Here is a 6,429-nt window from a genome sequence, read left to right on the forward strand (position 1 = left end):
CTTTGAACAGTCCTTCAAAACACTAACACTAGTATGTCAAATGAAATAACCTACCGTGCATAGTCTTCATCCATAAGCTCTGTTTTTCTCGGACATACTTGCCTTAGATGAGCTACTACCGCAAGCACACTGCCCATGTATTAGTGATGGGCAAAATCTCATCAATTTATATTAATGGCTTGCCAAATCTGGACTGAACTATTTATTCATGTGATGCACAAACATGCATACAAGGAGTGAAAGCTGGAACTGCAGCTTGCTGAGTGATGAAATTTAATAATGCAAAACTGCATCTATGCTCTCTAATACTCACATTGACCTAGGTAACAGTGATAAGCAGAGACAAATAATCTGCTATGCACTATTGTGCCATCTTCGATACCTCAAGGCTCATTTTCGACAAGTGAGAAGCAAAGGGCACATTTTAGACTGAAAATTGCACCTATGCTATCTGATCATAAGTGTGACATCAAAAAAATCCAATGTGTGAGCACAAAAGGCATAGTAGTCTGATCATAAATAATTTCATTTAAGAGTACAAATCGGAATCTAGCAACAAACAAGCACTTTCTCCAATATTATGTACTTGTCCATGTGAGATGTGTGCATTCTGCAACATTTTTTTAAATAAATAGGAACTTTTTTCATCTTCTAGAATAATGAGTGGTGGGATCCATCGTCTTAACCAGTGAGTTTTCTGAACCTTGCTAGTCTTCAGACTGCTTCACCAATGGTTCACAAAAGAAAACTAGTTAACAAGAAAAGAAAGGAAGCTAACCAATTATGCTAGTGAACCGAAAGGAAAAAAACTATTGGAACTGAGGAAAAATGCACCCATACTGTGCAGTGGCTGGTTATTAGAATTACCACAAACAAAAGCGAGTAAGACTAGCAGTCATTAGAACTGAGGACTAACTACAGCTACTGAAATGAGCTTTTTTTACCAGATTGTTTTCCACACCGGTAAAGACCGAATTTCATTACCAAAGCAACGAAATTACAGAGTTTTAGTGAGTAGCAGAACTGATCACGGAAGCGAGAAACGAAACCCAACACGCCCATGAAACTGATCACAGAGGGATCAGTCCCAAGGACATCAACTACCGCTACGACTAGCGCGAAACGCAGCAACGACCAAAAAGGCCACCCAAGGGGAAACTCAGGAGTTCCATACAGGGCTCTAGCCCAGATGGCACGCAGGCCCAGAAACGCAGCGAAATGCAGCAACGAACAAAGGGCTACCCAAGGGCACTCTCAGGAGTTCCATACAGGGCTGCAGCACAGATGGCGCACAAGCCTAGCAACGATGCTACCATCACAGCTAACCAACAAACGGCACCAGCTGACGATCCTCTTGACTCTGCAGCTCCAGATCCTTCTTGTGGAAGAACAAGGCCATTTTCTTCACAGCTTCCACTCCTTCACAGCTTCTTTTACCAGATAACACAGCAAGAAGCTAATGGCAGACTAATCTAAACAATCAAAACAAGGAATTTTATGACTACTCTAATAAACGAGCTACTTCTACAAATTTAATTATCTACCAACTCAAACTCAAAATTCGCTCATACCTGTCAGGGGAAAAAAAATAGGATTCAGATGTTCCATTGCAATCACAAGCAAACCGACACATATTGTAGAACTTACTTTATTCTATTTCTAAAAGGGCTAAGTGTTATGTTAAAATGTAGGGTAGCAGTAATGTAGGAGCTAATGTAGCATTTGAAATAAACCAAAAAAAACATAACAGAAAGTATGTTTATAGAGTGGAATCAGGCATAGGAATCATTTCATATACTAATTTATCCATGCAGTTCAAGTGTGGTCACTAACCAAAGTTAAATTGAATTAGGAGTACATGTGTGCTCCATGCAGCCAAATTAGCTGCAGTACAGCTTTAAATGTTCAAGTTATCTTGCATCTACAGTACCAGATCAATTTAATTTATTCAACTATTTTCTAGAAGGAAGCATCAGACTTTGAATAGATCAGAGAAACCTACTATCATGTTATTTCCCAATCCCCAATAATCATCACAATTGACTGCAATGCAAATGTTTCCATATTCCAATGGAAACTGTGAAAACTGAACTGATACACTACTTCATATGTCCAAGCAATAGATTTTTCGACCATTAATAGTGTCAGTAGCTTGATAATTGAACATATTAAAACTTAAGAAAAATGAGCACAAGATCGTACACTACAGTATCACACCATCACTCCAGGGATGGGATGCCGAAGAGGTGTTGCCTCAGCAGCATCAGTATGGCTATAATGTCTTCTAAAACCTGCAAGAGCAAAACAATATTCACTATTAATTCATTGGTCGAGAAGAATAGGAAAATGGGGCATACGCCACTCTCCCCCATCTCCCTGTCTCATTTGCATTACCTCATAATGAATATATATATCTAAATGGATTTCTCTCTTACAAAATCGAAACCAGCATAGCACAATCAGAAAAGGAAAGAAAGCAAAGTTTACTGCAGCATAGAGGAAGACAGAGTTAATGAGGGCACGGCAAGAGGAAGAAAAAATTACCTGGAGCACACAAACATGGACAAACGCCCTCTCATTCAGCACCTGAACTTCATGGTCATCAGCTCCGCCACTACAAAAAAAAACCCACCAAACCATGACAAGAGCCAGTTTGGTTGACAGATCAGAAAAAGGCATAAGCTGATTAAGTGAAGTCTCCGATGCATAACTACTTGGGTAGCTGGATCTTCAATCAAAATTGACCAAACTCTAGCTGCAGTGATGATCAAGTTCAAGTTTTAATTTGCCATGCTTATGCATCGAACAAAAAAGGAGCTGCTAATTAATCCACCATAGTTACTGTATCACAGCAGCAACACTTACAATGTCATAAAATAATCATGGTACTAACTCTTGTGTCTCAGAATCAGTAGTTAATTGAATAAGTGAATCCACTCAATTAAATTTTTATTAATGAATCATACTGCAGAATGTGTTTCTAAATAATATTTTTTATTATCATGTAGGAGGCTAGGATTGCTATGACCACCTGTTTTCTGGAACAATCATAATATCTGTTTCTAGAAATGAATATTTATGGTGATAACTAATTGGTTAACCATCAATTGTTTATCGGACCATCTGCAGCTAATATGTTTTGCCTAACATATCAAGTTGGTGACACTTGGACACTTGAGAACCAAAATAGAAGAGATAGCCTGGCAGTACTACAACAGCTTGACCGAGTTCATGAATTCCTACTCCAAATGTAGTTGAACGCAGAAAACATGGTCAGCTTGTAAATCTGTATTCTATAATAAAGAGGGGCACGATTCCTGAACCTTGGTGCTTGCGCATCCTTTATCCGCATCCTTTATTCTATAATAATGAGGATGTAGAAATCTGTGTCAAAATCAACTTCATGCATGGTTCGGATCTGGCAAAGAAGACCAGCGCAGCCGAGCAACAAGGATGCAGAGCTGGCCTGCAGCACCAGGAGGATGGGAGAAATTCACAGGCGATCCTGGCACTGATGTTTCACAGGCGATCTGCACAAAAACAAGCCAATTATATTATTGCATAATCCTCTTAGGTTCTAACGGAAACAGAAAAAACAAAGAGTTGTAGGCTTGCCTCCGCGATAAAGGATGCAACACACTTCATCTAGATGAATTTGGGAGGCGATCATCCAACTAATCTCCTGGATTTAGGCAAAAACCAAAACAAATCATAGGGTGTGAGATAATGATACGATAGCAGAAACGGCCGCGGTCCGTGGCGACGGCAAGCTGATTAAGGTGAAGACGGTGGTGCTGGGTGTGCCCACAGCAGTGGCGAGGCAAGGAACGGAAGGGCGGCGGTGCGAGGAGGATGGCCGCCCCGAGTGCGGCGGCGGCAGATATAACCAGGTGTCGCCGGGGTTTTGCCGGCGGATGCACACGGATGGCGGCGGCGGAGCCTCCACAGGAGTGGAGGAGCCGGATGCAACCGATTCTCCCACGACCGGCGCGGAGGGGTGGTCGTGTGGGGCTGAGGTCATGTGGTGGCGACGGATACGGATGAAGCCTGTTGATTTTTTTTTATCGGGGATAACCGTGGCCAGGGCTGTGGAATGGGTGCGCGCGGACGGGCTCGGATACTGAATATTATTCGGTACCTGGGTACAATATAGAAATACTATATATATATATATATATATATATATATATACCCAGCAGGACGTTCAGTTTTGAAGCTGGCGGATGGAGCTGCATGCCTGCATGCACATGAGCATTAAATATTGCAGATTAATTACTGTAATCACTATCTCGGAGAGGCAATTTTCACGTTCCGTTATTATAGTATTACTGTAATCACTATGGAGAGGCAATTTTCACGTTCCGTGATTATAGTAACTGGACCATGTACATGCATGTACGTTCTGTGATGGAGCTGCATGCCTGATTGCCATGTACGTTTTATGATAATTTTTAAATGATTTACTGGAATCTATGCTGCCTCTTTTACGATAATCTGTTTACTAGATTTGCAAATTGTATACTAGAACCTATGCCTTTCTGCCCTTACTAGTTACAGTAATCTTTACTAGATTTTTATAGTAATATTTACTAGATTTTTACATAATTATTTACTAGAATCTATGCCATTCTGCCGCAAGTGTAGTTACGATAATATATTTACTAGATTTTTTTGCAGACTTATTAACTAGAATGTATACTCCATGCAAATATGTAAATGTATTGCAGTCTATAGTTGAGGTTTGACAAGTTATACATATATAGACAGCAGAGAACCAAGGCAAATATACATACAACAAAATAATCGAGCTAGAAGTTCACAATCTAACATGGCACACTGATAGGAACATCAACTATATTATGTATTTACATCCAGAAATTGAGTGAGAAAACAGTGCTCTAAATCATTAGAACATCTCCCATGGCTTCGGATCAGACACGAACTAAGCGAACATGTTGGATATAAATAATGAAATTGAAGTCGCTGGAGAACACTTTGTATTTGTGCAGTTGGAGACCCGAAGCTGCAAAAGCAAGAAATCAATTTTGAACCTGCATCAGCTGAGTGCACTAAAAAATCCCCAGACAAACATAATTCTAGGTTACCAAAATTAACCAATGTTAATATAGTTTACTTAGTTTGATATCATATCGACATATTTGGTTTCACATTGTTCAAAGGCCCAACGACCATCATTGAGTAGATAAAGCAACAACATGAAGATGAAACCCCAATGCATCATGGCATCATGGCTAATAAGATAAATAAATAAGCCTTAGAAAAAGATCGATATTTACGAGAATTTTTTTATTATATTGCTCAGACATAACTTACACTGATATTTACGAGATATGTGTACTATGAATGTAGATATTTACTAGAATACCATGAATATTTTGCACTAAGAATATTTACGAGAATTTTGTATTGTATTATTCCGACATAACTTACACTGATATTTACTAGAAACATGTACTATGAATATAAGCATTTACAATAATACTCCAAATATTTTATACTAAGATAAGAATATTTACGAGAATTTGCACTAAGAATATTTACGAGAATTTTCTATCATGTTACCTCAACATAGGTACATTTATATTTACGAGAAATGTGTACTATGAAGTAAGTATTTACAAGAATACTATGAATATTTGGATCGGAGACAAGAATTCTGGATCGGGAGAAAAAATAAAACACATGGGGATTATCATTGCCGATTTGGAGCCGTTCTCGCATAGCCGATCTAACAAATGTGCCCGTGCACGGAGAGAAAGATTCTGAATCCAATTGATCATCGATCGACGCCGCTGTTCGCAGCCAGATCACGTGGCATCATGAGCATCGGATGTTCGCATGAGGACGCAAGGAGAGGAGTCTGCATCAGGAACATTCACATGGCTTGGAAGCCTCGAATCGCCGGATGGCCAATTAGAAACTAATCTTCTAATCGAGATTGATGAATAGCAATAGATATACACATGCATACCTTCGGAATTCACAGGAAACCAGGCGCGCATCCTCGTTCGCGATGGTGGCCGGCGGCCGCGCAACAATGCGACTCGATCCAATCAACCATGTGTGTGCACGGTTGAGGCCCACTCCTCAATTTAGATTGCTGATGAGAAGTTTTTTCTTGCATCCCAGTATACTACACGCAATAGAATCCCTATCACTGGCCATGAAGCCACGTTCGAAACCTTGTTCGCTGAGACTGATGGTGAAAGCACAAATTCAGGTGCAGTGAGTCTTGAATCGGAGCCAGGTGGTAGTGGTCCAGTGAATGGTAGTGGTCCAGTGAGTTTTAGTTGCAGTTCGTCGAAAATGAAGGAGGTATCCCCTGAGGTACAAGCTGCAGTTGATTTTATGGCTGCAGGGAATGGAGAACAACGTTCCAGAGGCAGAGAGCTGTTGATATTTACAGCT

The 6,429-nt window shown here is 40.1% G+C and overlaps 2 long non-coding RNA genes across 3 annotated transcripts; both read right to left on the minus strand.

Annotated features, from left to right (window-relative positions):
- Positions 1–2,039: 2,039 nt before the first annotated feature.
- On the minus strand, positions 2,040–3,535 carry LOC136493976 (uncharacterized). The gene is made up of 3 exons (XR_010768460.1): positions 3,324–3,535; positions 2,545–2,614; positions 2,040–2,291 (listed from the first exon to the last, which is right to left on the minus strand). It is a non-coding gene; the product is annotated as an uncharacterized lncRNA (long non-coding RNA).
- A 2,022-nt stretch (positions 3,536–5,557) lies between these two features.
- On the minus strand, positions 5,558–6,097 carry LOC136491009 (uncharacterized). Of its 2 annotated transcripts, none has more exons than XR_010767931.1 (2): positions 5,993–6,097; positions 5,558–5,881 (listed from the first exon to the last, which is right to left on the minus strand). It is a non-coding gene; the product is annotated as an uncharacterized lncRNA (long non-coding RNA). The 2 variants fall into 2 exon arrangements; XR_010767930.1 differs by having other exon boundaries at positions 5,558–5,913.
- Positions 6,098–6,429: the final 332 nt, after the last annotated feature.

The sequence above is a fragment of the Miscanthus floridulus genome, chromosome 11 (assembly GCF_019320115.1).
Source record: "Miscanthus floridulus cultivar M001 chromosome 11, ASM1932011v1, whole genome shotgun sequence".
NCBI classification, from domain to species: Eukaryota; Viridiplantae; Streptophyta; class Magnoliopsida; order Poales; family Poaceae; genus Miscanthus; species Miscanthus floridulus.